This window comes from Pelobates fuscus, chromosome 11 (assembly GCF_036172605.1).
Source record: "Pelobates fuscus isolate aPelFus1 chromosome 11, aPelFus1.pri, whole genome shotgun sequence".
NCBI classification, from domain to species: domain Eukaryota; kingdom Metazoa; phylum Chordata; class Amphibia; order Anura; family Pelobatidae; genus Pelobates; species Pelobates fuscus.
Genome location: NC_086327.1, coordinates 24589391 through 24603678, shown reverse-complemented (window position 1 = coordinate 24603678; position 14288 = coordinate 24589391). Strand labels below are relative to the sequence as shown.

The window sequence follows — 14288 nt, the reverse complement described above, 5'->3', positions numbered from 1 at the left end:
GTTGTTCACTATTGTTTTCTCATAAGGTGGGGAATCCTTGTGTTGATCACTGCTGCCCATCTTATATCACTTGTTACACTATAGTGAGCGCCTATATTCTGTTTGTTTTGTACCTATAGTAATAATGGCTGGCTACCACAGGCTATAGTAATAATGGCTGGCTACCGCAGGCTATACTAATAATGGCTGGCTACCACAGGCTATAGTAATAATGGCTGGCTACCGCAGGCTATACTAATAATGGCTGGCTACCACAGGCTATAGTAATAATGGCTGGCTACCGCAGGCTATACTAATAATGGCTGGCTACCACAGGCTATAGTAATAATGGCTGGCTACCACAGGCTATAGTAATAATGGCTGGCTACCACAGGCTATAGTAATAATGGCTGGCTACCACAGGCTATAGTAATAATGGCTGGCTACCGCAGGCTATACTAATAATGGCTGGCTACCACAGGCTATAGTAATAATGGCTGGCTACCGCAGGCTATACTAATAATGGCTGGCTACCACAGGCTATAGTAATAATGGCTGGCTACCGCAGGCTATACTAATAATGGCTGGCTACCACAGGCTATAGTAATAATGGCTGGCTACCACAGGCTATAGTAATAATGGCTGGCTACCACAGGCTATAGTAATAATGGCTGGCTACCACAGGCTATAGTAATAATGGCTGGCTACCACAGGCTATAGTAATAATGGCTGGCTACCACAGGCTATAATAGTAATGGTGGCTACTGCAGACTATACTAGTAATGGCTGGTTACTGCAGACTATACTAATAATGGTTAATTACCACAGACTATACTAGTAATGGCTGGTTACCACAGGCTATATTAGTAATAGCTGGTTACTGCAGACTATACTAGGAATGTTTAGTTACCACATACTATAACTAGGAATGGTTAGTTACCTCAGACTATAACTAGGAATGGTTACTTACCGCAGACAATTTTAGTAATGTTTAATTACCACAGACTATACTAGGAATGGTTAGTTACCACAGACTATACTAGGAATGTTTAGTTACCACAGACTATAACTAGGAATGGTTATATACCACAGACTATACTAGGAATGGTTAGTTACCACAGACAATTGTAGTAATGTTTAATTACCACAGACTATAATAGGAATGGTTAGTTACCACAGACTATACTAGGAATGGTTAGTTACCACAGACTATACTAGGAATGTTTAGTTACCACAGACTATAACTAGGAATGGTTAGATACCACAGACTATACTAGGAATGGTTAGTTACCACAGACAATTTTAGTAATGTTTAATTACCACAGACTATAATAGGAATGGTTAGTTACCACAGACTATACTAGGAATGGTTAGTTACCACAGACTATACTAGGAATGTTTAGTTACCACAGACTATAAATAGGAATGGTTAGATACCACAGTCTATACTAGGAATGGTTAGTTACCACAGACAATTTTAGTAATGTTTAATTACCACAGACTATAATAGGAATGGTTAGTTACCACGGAATGGTTAGTTACCACAGACTATACTAGGAATGGTTAGTTACCACAGACTATACTAGGAATGTTTAGTTACCACAGACTATAAATAGGAATGGTTAGATACCACAGTCTATAATAGGAATGGTTAGTTACCACAGGCTCTAACTAGTAATGGCTGGTTACTACAGACTATACTATGAATGGTTAGTTACCACAGACTATAACTAGTAATGGCTGGTCACTACAGACTATAATTGGAATGTTTAGTTACCAGAGAGTATGGCAGTAATGGTTAGTTGCCACCGACTATACTAGTATTGGCTGGTTACCACAGACTATATTAGTACTGGGTAGTTACAACAGATTATGGTAGTAATGGCTACAATCCCTCTGATTAGTTATGGCAGACTATGGTAGTAATAGGCACAAACCCTTTAGTCACTTATCACAGATTATTTTAGTAATGGTCAGTTACCACAGATTACATTAGTAATGGTTAGTTATCACAGAACATATTAGCAATGGTTAGTTATCACAGAACATATTAGTAATGATTAGTTATCACAGACTATTGTAGTAATGGCTACATTCCCTCTGGTTAGTTATGGTAATAATGGGCACAATCCCTTTGGTCAGTCACAACAGACTATTTCAGTAATTGATACATTGCTTCTGGTTAGTTACCACAGAATAGGGCAATAATGGCTAGGGCCCTGTTCCTTATTGTAACAGTATTAATTTTGGCAGCAAATTTCAATAGAATTTTAATCATTTTGACTAAAAAGCCATTTTTTTTAATTGTATTTTAGTCATCTGAATTGTTTTAGTTTTAGTCAACTAAATCTCTAGTAGATTTTAGTCGACACGATTAAAATCTGATAGTTTAGTTAAAGCCTCTATCGTTCTCTTTTGCCCCTTCCACAGACTCTTTGTGTCCTCCCCGTCCCTCTATGTGTCTCTCTCCCAAGCCGTGGTCTGTCTCTTTTGCCCCTCCCACAGCCACTCCGTTATTTTTTATTTTTGGCGGCAAATTTAAATTTATTGTTAGTCATAGACTTGTGACTAAAAAGCTATTAGAGTTTTAATCGTATTTTAGACATTCTCCCTCACACCATCACCCCCCTCCCTCCCTCCCTCACACCATTATCCACTATACAAGCACACACACTGCATCCACTACACAAACACACACTGCATTCACTGTACAAACACACACAGACACACTTATACATGTGTATCTGTTTGTGTGTTGGTATATGTGTATATGTATGTGTGTGTGTCTGTGTATCTGTTTGTGTGTCTGTGTTTGTATCAGTGTGTCTGTCTCTATCTGTATGTGTGTCTGTGCCTATGTGTCTCTGTGTGTGTGTGTGTGTGTCTGTATGTGTGCATGTCAGTGTTTGTCTGTATCTGTGTATGACTGTGTTTCTATGTAACTACATGTGTATACCTATGTGTCTGTGTATATGTGAGTATATGTGCATACATCTCAGCATTTCGCCTACACTACACACAAATACAACCCTGCATCCAAATGTCAACACTACATAAAAACACACCACCATATTCAAAAACCACACTACAGAAAAATGCACACTTGCATTCAAATGCCAATACGTGCAAACACACCCGTACATTCACTCACACATACTCCATAAAAAAACATGCTTACATTCAAACACACAAACACTGCTCGGTGCTAAATACATTAAAAATGTTTTTTACATTTTTTAGTGGGTGGGGGGGACGGGGGGGGGGCAAATATCAGATCCACCCCGGGTGCCAAATGCACCAGGTACGCTCCTGGTTAGACTAGCCCAGAGATGGCTGTATTCCTGCTAGTTAGACTAGCCCAGATATGGCTGTATTCCTGCTAGTTAGACTAGCCCAGAGATGGCTGTATTCCTGCTAGTTAGACTAGCCCAGAGATGGCTGTATTCCTGCTAGTTAGACTAGCCCAGAGATGGCTGTATTCCTGCTAGTTAGACTAGCCCAGAGATGGCTGTATTCCTGCTAGTTAGACTAGCCCAGAGATGGCTGTATTCCTGCTAGTTAGACTAGCCCAGATATGGCTGTACTCCTGCTAGTTAGACTAGCCCAGAGATGGCTGTACTCCTGCTAGTTAGACTAGCCCAGAGATGGTTGTATTCCTGCTAGTTAGAATAGCCCAGAGATGGCTGTATTCCTGCTAGTTAGACTAGCCCAGAGATGGCTGTATTCTTGCTAGTTAGACTAGCCCAGAGATGGCTGTATTCTTGCTAGTTAGACTAGCCCAGAGATGGCTGTATTCCTGCTAGTTAGACTAGCCCAGAGAGGGCTGTATTCCTGCTAGTTAGACTAGCCCAGAGATGGCTGTACTCCTGCTAGCTAGACTAGCCCAGAGGGGCTGTACTCCTGCTAGTTAGACTAGCACAGAGATGGCTGTATTCCTGCTAGTTAGACTAGCACAGAGATGGCTGTATTCCTGCTAGTTAGACTAGCACAGAGATGGCTGTATTCCTGCTAGTTAGACTAGCCCAGAGATGGCTGTATTCCTGCTAGTTAGACTAGCCCAGAGATGGCTGTATTCCTGCTAGTTAGACTAGCTCAGAGATGGCTGTATTCCTGCTAGTTAGACTAGCTCAGAGATGGCTGTATTCCTGCTAGTTAGACTAGCTCAGAGATGGCTGTATTCCTGCTAGTTAGACTAGCCCAGAGAGGGCTGTACTCATGCTAGTAAGTCTACTCTAGTCGTATATTTTGTATGTAGGCCAGTGATGGCTGTATTCTTTCTAGTTAGAATAGGCCAGTGATGGCTGTATTCTTTCTAGTTAGAATAGGCCAGTGGTGGTTGTATTCTTGCTATATTTTTCAGAGTTCAGTCTAGACCAGTGGTGAATTTCAAATTTCCATTGAAAATTGCTGAACTGTTAAGAATCCTTGTAGCTATGCTTTGAGTTTGGCTACTCTGTCCTAAAAATGTGAAATTCCCTTTAAATTCTCACTTGAGTAAACCCTGACAGGGGGAGGGGGGGTAGCGGGGTTTGGGAGACCAGCCTGATAGTTACAGTGGTTTCTGCAAATTGCTCCGGTTATTTGCATTCTCCTCCTTATACTGTAATATGTGCAATGAGTTTAGGTTGTTTTGGCTCCTAAGTTGCATTCTAATAAGCTTTTTTTTTCAAAATTGCATTTTTTTTTTTACCACTATTTTATTCTTTCAGAACAATTTATAAAAGGACATCATCATTTATGGAGAGTAATGACCTTCCCTGGAAAAGTATATGGATGCAAACCAACAGCCTAACTAGGCTGCAGTACAGAACCAAATAGGTGGGTACCAACATGATGTCACAATATGCATTTAATTGATGATTGTAGATTCATCACACTAAGAACGTGTGTCTGCAGAAAATCTGCCATTTTATAATGCTCACATAAGGCCTAAGTCCCATAGATCACACAGGGGGAACTATAATGCATTTCTTGCTATAGAACCTGCAGATGCCAAGTGTATCAGGTGGTAATAATAATAAGTATTGTGTGCATTATGGATCATATTTTAGCAAAAGATTCATGAATTGCTGACTGTATTTTGTGTCAGGTTTTAAGACTCTGGATTTGACAGAGGGATAAACAATATGAATACATGACAGGCCTCATTTTTCTTATTTTTATCCCAAATTAACAAATTCATGTAATGGTTTTACTTTCTAAAACCTTCCCAGTTTGAGCTTACTTCCTATTAATAAGGGTTGGATTATGAGCTGGCTAAAATGGTAGGTTCTAGAATACACAGTCATTGAAGTGCAATTGAACTACGATATTGTGACAGTACATTACTAACTGAAGATCTTTGTAAACCTGAAATGTTTTCATTTGTTCTACAGTTTAGATTTCAAGCTGCATTTTTATGTTGCTATGTATCTGCCAGCGATTAAAGTACTATTATACATCACACCTCCTCTAAAACTTCCATAACCTATCAGGCCACTGTACTGTTGCTGTTTGTCTTGATTTGGTCAAAATACAGTAATTCCAAAATGAATTAAGATCCACAGGTGGCTGTGGGGTAGGGACTAGTTATCCTGGTCTGTGTAGTCCACCTGAATGTTTGACGCAGCAAAGTAACAACTGCTGAAGGTGACGTCAGTGGACCCAGCTATCTACATGTGTTTTTTTTTATTAAGTCATTCCACCTAAAAATAATTCCTACACATTCCACATTTACCAGGTACAGATTTTACTGCTATACATCAAAAATAATAGGTATCTACAGCAGTTTTGTGAGTCATCTTGGTAAGGACAGTAAGCCCACATTCTGGTGAAGACATATTGCCACTCATTGTATTATATAGTAAGGTTGCTAATGTCAAGGGCATAGGAACAGATAACTTCTCATGCCAAACATGGGTCCATTACTGATTACCTAACCTAGTCATTCTGAGCATGTGTATTCTACCAGATATCCTCATGGGAGCATACCTCCGTATTGGTCCTCAATAGCATCCATAGTTTTTCAGTAATCCATTACTCTGTATATTTATAAAATCATAGTTCCAGTTTATTGACAGAAACATGGATTTACATCAGTAAATGTTAAAGTAGGCCTATCAAGTATGGCATGAGGCACTATGATGTGATAGTGAGCTGCAAGATTTTTGGCCCATTTGTTTTCGTGCAGCATGGAGGGCTCATGATACTGAACCACTGATTGCTCACAAAGAAGTTTCACATTTGGATGGAGATTATAAAAAAAAAAAACGGGTATGAATACATATTTGACGTCATGTTCCTTTTTCAAAAAGTCCCGTGCCACAGCGTGCTGCATAACAGCTAGCCTCCTGCCCACAAACTATGGGCTTGGTCACAGACTTTAAAATGATATATAGGATATGGGGTTACACTGTGGTAATGTTGAGTTAGTATGTAAAATGTTGAGTTGGATGAAAGCTATTGTGTTAATTGTATTGTGTAAAAGCTGTTGTGCAGTTAGTTTGTGCTGAAACCAGACTTCCACGCTACTTTTGTGTGACTTCTCACGCCTTACAGAGTAGCTCTGCTTGGGGTCGCAGCTTCAAAAAGGAATTTAGGTTGTAAGCCCTGACATCCCACACAATCAAATTAACGTCTTTTTGGAATTGACAATACCACCTCTACCAGGCACGCACATGACTTTAGTTTTACCGAACTGATCTGATCACTTTTTGGATATGTTGTGCGCTCAGATCGTGGCTATTCGGGAATATAATTTTTGTGGGGTTCCGATGCTGTTGTCATGTATTTTATGATATGTAAAAATTGTATGTAAGTTTTTCTATTTGAGAGATAATTGGATTAACTTAATTGGCGCCCAATTATCTCTCAAACACAATGGCTTGTGGAAAGGAATATATTGGTATATTGAAAAAAAAAAACATGCTAGGGGCACTGCATAACAAGCCGAGTGGCCTAATAAAGTCAGTTTGCTCCCTTTACCCAATATGACTGGTTGCGTCCATTATATTGGGGAAATTCAAATGCATTAAAAGTGTGAAAAGGGCATTTGGGTTGGCGGGACAGTGTGCTTATTAGGGTGTTGAAGTAATTTACTTTTGCAGAGGAAAGAGCCAGAGTGTAGAATTTCCCCAATATAGAATTTCACCCTGTTACTCCCCCTCCTAACACCCCGTCCGCCTCAATCTTTGCAACTCACTTTACTGAGATTTCTATAATCAGGGAAGAGATCTCTAATATCTCTCCCTCCCCTTCCAATACATCATCCAACCCCACTCACTCCACTGTTCTATGCTCATTCGCACCTACTACAACAGAACAGGTTTACGCTCTGCTCCTGTCTTCCCGCCACACCATCTGTTCCCTCGATCCTATTCCCTCATATCTCATCCGCACTCTGTCTCCCTCTCTTGCTCTTCCTCTAACTAAAGTTTTCAATCTCTCCCTTTCCTTCACCCTTCAAGCATGCAACCATAACGTCAATTCTGAAAAAGCCCAACCTCAACACCAATTCCCCATTCAACTACCGCTTTATATCGCTACTGTCGTTTGCCTCCAAGATCCGTGAGAGAGTTGTGTATGCAAGATTGACAGACTTCCTCGAATCCAACTCTCTACTTGACCTGCTTCAGTCTGGATTCTGCACTCGCCACTCTGTTGAAACAGCTGTGACCAAAGTATCCAACTTTTTAATCGCTGCTAAATCTCACGGACATTACTCTATCCTAATTCTCCTTGATCTTTCTGCTGCCTTTGACACTGTTGATCATCAACAGCTTCTTTTCATTCTCCATAATCTCGGCCTACGAGATACTGCTCTCTCCTGGTGCTCCTCCTACCTCTCCCAGCGCTTTTTTCAGTGTTTATTTCTCTGGTTCTGCCTCTTCTGCCAAACCTCTCTCTCTTGGTGTCTCCCAAGGTCCAGTCCTTGGTCCCCTACTGTTCTCCATATATACTGCCTCCCTTGGTAAACTCATCAGCTCCTTTGGCTTCCAATATCATTTCTATGCAGATGACACGCAAATCTACCTGTCCTCTCCTGATCTCTCCCCGTCCCTCTTGACCAGTGTCTCTGACTGCCTCTCCGCGATTTCCAATTGGATGGCTGCTCACTTCCTTAAACTCAACCTGTCCATAACAGAACTTCTGGTCTTTCCTCCCTCAAGTGTTGCTACTCCCGTGTCTGTCTCGCTCCAAGTCAACGGCGCCACCATCACCTCTACCTCGCAGGCTCACTGCCTAGGTGTTCTCTTTGACTACGACCTCTCCTTCACCCCTCATGTTCAGTAGATCGCCAAATCCTGCCGCTTCCATCTCAAAAACATAGCTGGCATCCGCCCCTATTTAACACCAGACACGGCTAAGGTGCTGGTCCGTGCCATTGTTCTTTCTCGTCTTGACTACTGCAATCCCCTTCTCAGTGGTCTTACGTGTTCCCATATTGCACAGCTCTATTATGAACGTGGCGGCAAGGCTCATTTACCTGTCCGCCCACTCCTCCCTCTCTGTCAGTCTCTACATTGGCTTCCAGTTAGATATAAGGCTCGATTTAAGATTCTGGTGCTTGCTTACAAGTCCCTACATAATGCTGCTCCAACCTACCTATCCTCCCTAATACACAAGTATGTCCCGTCGAGGCCCCTGCGCTCTGCTGAAGACCTACGTCTATCCTCTGTCCGTACACTCACATCTGATGCTCACCTCCAAGACTTCTCCAGGGGACTTCCTTTTCTGTGGAACTCCCTTCCCTTCTCCGTTAGACTTTCACCAGTCTCCACTCCTTCAAACAATATTTGAAAACCTACTTCTTCAGAAAAGCGTATCATTTAAACTGTTAGCGGATTTTCATCCACCCCCACCCCCACCATGACTCCTCTCCTGCAACTGTCAAAAATAACCTACTAAGTTCCCAGTGAATACTATTCTAGGCTTCTAGCCACCTATTTTATTACCTGTACTTATCTGACATTCTTTATTTTTGGTAGTGCATGGCATGACAATCAGATAAACAAAGACATTTCGTGAAAGTATAATTTACAATGCACTGATGTAGCAATATCAAGAAACGCCAAAGTACTGCACTTTTTGTTTGTTTTGTTTTTGGATAATAAAGGAGATAATCATGTCAGTATACAAAATATTAAACATGCTTAGATGTCAGGTCACAAGAGCAAGAACAAGTATGGTAGAAACAGTAATGTGGCATTGGAGAATAATGAAAAAAATGTTTTCCATATGTTATAAAGATGCTAAGCTACATGTCAAAGCTCAACAATTGCTAACTAGAGGATCATCAGGCTTAGGTATACATAGCAGAGATTGTAAGATTGCAAGCTAGGTAAGGTAAAGACAGTAGATAAGAACAGTGCTGCTTCACTAATATGCATGTCAGACCAGACTTAATTGACTGACTGGGTGATTAATTAGCAGTGGAGCCACTGGGTATTAGCAGGTAGCTGAAGGGTAGGAGAATTAGCAACTATCAACGCTGAGCACATCATTAATTTAAATGTCAGGCAACAAGCATTTTTATAGAGAGATATATTGTCGGCTGTAATCAACCAGTCAACCACCTAACATAGCCCGTAGTGCAGCGGATCCCTGTAGCTTCGGCTCCGGGCCTTGAAGGGAGCCAGTGCCCTTAGTCCATGGATCTGCCTGTTCCGAACGGCGGTATCGTGGGCCCGCGGGTCTACCGGAATGCGGTCTACTCCATGGGCATATGGAGGGAGCTCCAGTTGGGCCCGCAGCCCAGAAGAGGAACAGGTAACCGATACTGCTTCACAGGCTGTCTGCGACACTGGAGGGGTGAGTGTGGGTTGTCGCACAGCGACATACTGCCTCAAATCTAGCGTTGAAGACTTCTCTCCAGTTCTGGCCTGACAGGCTTGAGGTGTCAATGCGGCGGCCATCTTGGACAAGTTGCGTGGCTTGCAAGATTCCTCTGCTAGTCTCCCTGGAACAGGCTTAGCGGACCCAGTAGGGACCGGAATATCCCCCACCGGTCCAAAGGGGGGGGTGTAACTGGGCTCTCAGCGTTCAGTTGTAAGTTGCGCACCCACTGGTAGGAGATCAACCGCATCTCCACACCATCAGCGTGCCAGATGCAGTAGGCCTCAGACGTTTACATGGGCGATGTCCAGCAGACTTCCCTTATTCGGACTCAGCAAGGTATGCTCGGCTTTTGGAGCGTCAGCTTATAGTTTAAATTTGCTTTCTGACTAAATATGCACTGTATTTGAGTAGTTGTGGCCCAGAGCTACAGGCAAACACGTCTGAGGAGCTACAGACAAACACGTCAGGCCATGTTGGAGGTCAAGCCCCGCCCCCCTCACTACCCCTACTCATACCCTTTGTGTCACTATACCCCACTCCCTCTAGCATGTAAGCTCATTGAGCAGGGCCCTCAACCCCTCTCTTCATGTACGTCCATTTGTCTGGGTACAATTACGTGTCTGTTAGTCCACCCATTGTACAGCGCTACGGAATTTTGCTGGCGCTATATAAATAATATGAATAATAATAATTGCAAGCCTGGGACAGCACATGGCAGACCTTGGGCGCATTTCTCCTAACCAGGGGTGAATGTTCACTATCCAATAGCTAGTGGATAGTGGAAAATTTGACCCCTGTGAGACACTTTCAAATACAAAATAGTTTAGTAGATATGCCTCAAATTAAAACATGCATGTATTTAATAATTTAGTTTCATTTGAGTTATATCTATAAACAGCTTGCAAAAGCTGCAAATCTCTTGTCTTTTGCCTTTGCAAACCCTCCCATTCTAATCCCGCCCTCACTTTCTGTGGCTGTCCAATCACAGACTTCCCAATAAGTCTCTGCGAGGCAGGTGCCCTGAGTTATTGCTGTCTCTTGAGTTTAGCTCCATTGAGATAACCAAACCAGGAAGTAACAGGACCTGTTGTCTGATTGACAGCCAGGGGTTATAACATTGTTAATTCAGAAGAGTGCCTTTTTAGTAAAATGAAAGAAGGAGGACACACTCTTGACACGTCAAGAATTTCAGCAAGTTGAAGTGCTTTACGGGTCTTGAGTGTCCCTTTGATAGACTTTTTAGCCCTCAAAATGTATGTTTTCCATGAGATTTGCCATTTAAACCTATATATAATCATTTGCAATTTATAATCGTGGAGATAGACAGAGGAAGGCTCCTGCGAGTGCCACATTCATATGCTGTTTACTGTCCCATACCAAGCCCTTCTCCAAACTAGGGTATCTGTGCGCGTAATTGATAGTCTGCATTATGACGCAAGCCAAACATATTTCTGCATCACTGCATATTGGAACAATGAGTGATAATCAGATCATATGCAGAAATACCCTGTTTTGATTGGCTACTGGCATCACATGTACACAGCAGAGTCCTCCTACCCTTTTTTATTAATAGCATCTTTACTCCCACTGTAAAACTACCAAATGCAAGCATTTCCATGGAACATCAGGCACTGACTGCACTGCCTGCTGGGATATCCACACAGTCCCTGTGTTTTGTTTTTTTTTTGTTTTTTTTTTTTTATGACTATGTTTCTGACTGAATGGGCAGATTCTCACAGTCTAACGTCTTCATAGCCTCTACCGATTTACTCGTCAATGGGCTTTCCACTTTGCACCAATTTTTTCTTAACTATTATCTCATTAATAATTTATCAGATTGAAAATCATTCTCTTACTATTGTATCTCTCACTCCTGAAAATGTATGGTTTCTATAACAACTAGCATTTGATCCATTCAGTTACCATAAATGGTCATTTGTTAACTGTAATCCTGGTAATAGATATATTTATAGTTAATATCTTAATTGGCATCCAGATTAGCTCTAACCTTCCATTGTTAATAGGTACTGAACCTACTGTTAGCAAATACAAAGTGGAAGATATTCTGACATTAGTATTTTCCCATACTAGAACTCCCAAGTGTTCCTATTTAGGATGGACAGTCCCTATTTGGGCCCAAATCCCTCTGTCTCTATTATTTAGAAGCTCCATGTTGTTGGTGTATATGAGTGTATAACAGAGCTCCACAGCAATAATACAATAACATATCTTTAAACCAAAATAATTGTGGTTAGTAAGCAGTCTCTGTAAATAAGATACTTTGTTCTTGTTCTAAATGTAATTTTAGTTGCATAAATCCTCTGGCCACATCTCTAAAATTAAAATTTCCCTCTGTGTCCATTTGAAATGTTGGGAGGTATGCCATAAGGTGACAGAGAGGAAGGATCACCTACGGTAAATGGAAGTCATGTTGTAGTCTGACCTTTACCATGAAGTGACATTTTGTTTGGTTGTGTGCATAGTTTTGTACAATTTCCCCTACCTTTACCCTCTGAAACCACCTAATCAAACCTGAGACTCCAGATGACACCTGGCACGTTCCCAGATATGGGATTCAGCGTATACGCACCTACATACGTTATCCCATTCACAACAAGGAATCCGACTGTACCTTTTAAAGTAAACCCCAGGCTAGTTTGAACCATTAATTTTTAATGCATCATTTGGATGGTGCATTAAAAACATTTAAAACCAATACATTTAAAAACAAAAAAGAAATGCAAACACTAGCTTCCTTCATTTGCTACAAATCCTCAGGCTGTTTAGCATCTGAGCTCTCACTAAGCTAATAAGTGGCTGCTGCTCACTGTTTTATGTTGCATTGCTGAGCTTATCCCATTTTAATGAGGGTAGTAAACTCTAGATATAGAAAGTTAGTGGCCAAAGGAAAGGCCAAAGATACAACTCTGATGATTCTCACTTCACCTAAAGGTAAAAGCAGTTGAGGGCATCATAGGATTACATAGCTACAAATAATTCTGCAAGTTACAATAACTTTAAGGTATTACACAACTAAAATGTCATAGTATAGAAACAAAAAGGGAGGAATTCCGCACTCCTATCAAAAATCTTGGTGCACCCAGATCTGGGGTTGACTACCACTACCAAAATAGTTGAATAAAGTTGTGGTCCAGGCACTCAATCATCAGTTTAAACAGCAGATTTTCCTTTAGGCAGCACTTTTCCTAATAAATCTGCTGTTCAAACTGATCCTTGAGTGCCAGGGCCACAACTTTATTTAAGACTAAAATGTCAGACAGAAACAAACTGAAACAGGGTGTGAGGACTTGGCCTTCAAACTTGAGATCTAGCTTTTATTCTGAAGCTGAGTTCGTCTGAATTTTTAATAATAAAATAATTATTTAACAACAAAAAAAAAGGATTTGGGATCCTGACGGACCACATGAGCATGTGAAAAGCTTTTATGGCCAATATCTGTCCTGCACTATCTCTCTGGACAGATCTGTAGTAATGTGTAACTACTCAAAAACACAGATCCCACCCCTCTTAATTAAAATGAAGTGAAAAGTGTCGATGCCAAATCCCACAGGCGTGGTTACATTGTTGGCATACTAAGTAATTTGTGTCCTTTCCAAATTCAGATTTTAACTTCCTAAACCTCTCCAGATGTTACTGAGCTACAACAGTTTTCATGGTGGGAGTTGTAGTCCAGAATCTGGAAGTACGCAGCACTGGCCTGCTTAGAGGTAAGGGGCACTCAACATAATGTAAAAGTTGCCCTGAGATATCTACCCAATACCCATAAACATTATAAGACCGCTTGCATGATTTCCAGATAACACTTTACACATACCTTGACTCAGTATTCACCCAGCACACCTATTCACCAGGTTCTGTGTGTCTTTGGCCAGCAGAATAAAGTTGTGATAAAGAAAAAAAAAAAAAAGTTCTAATGTTAATGTAAGAATCTCCTCCCCTTAAAGCAGCAGTGCCACCATGCAGGTCACATGGGGGACACGTTTAATGTGGCTCGTTGCCACAAGTCGAATTATGTTTCTGATATGTAAAATAATAGCTGGTTGCTATTCAGGTCCGCCCCATAGGTTTTACATTACATGCTGAAATTGATTCGTTCACGTTTTTTTTTTAGAAGGGCATGTAATGTAAGTAATTTGGGGTTAATTTTAGAGTTTGGAATAAAGTCAACTGGTTTTACTTCTATAGCTGTCTAAATGATCCAAAACAGAAGTTAAGTAATCTATCCAAGTTACAGTAATAACATCCTTGTGTAGATGTAAAATACATTTCAAGGGAAAAAAAACTGCAAATTTAAATTGTTCATTCTGTTAAATGCAATCCATTCTAATCCGCTGTAACATCTCCTACCAGGAATTCTCGAACCAGCATCAATTCATGTAATGTTGGACTTAGGTCTAACAGCATCCTCCAGAGACTTGAATTTTCTCCTGTGCCCATTCTGTCAACCATGCTTCTACTTGTGTCACTCCCCA

General features: G+C 41.1%; 1 protein-coding gene across 2 annotated transcripts in view; it reads right to left on the bottom strand.

The window, feature by feature from the left end:
- CIC (capicua transcriptional repressor) overlaps window positions 1-13691 on the bottom strand; it is a 124699-nt gene extending 111008 nt beyond the window's left edge. For both annotated transcript variants that reach the window (XM_063436839.1, XM_063436842.1), the window contains exon 1: window positions 13631-13691. The gene's annotated coding sequence lies outside the window, so the exon portion shown is untranslated. The remainder of the gene's footprint in view (window positions 1-13630) is intronic.
- Window positions 13692-14288: the final 597 nt, after the last annotated feature.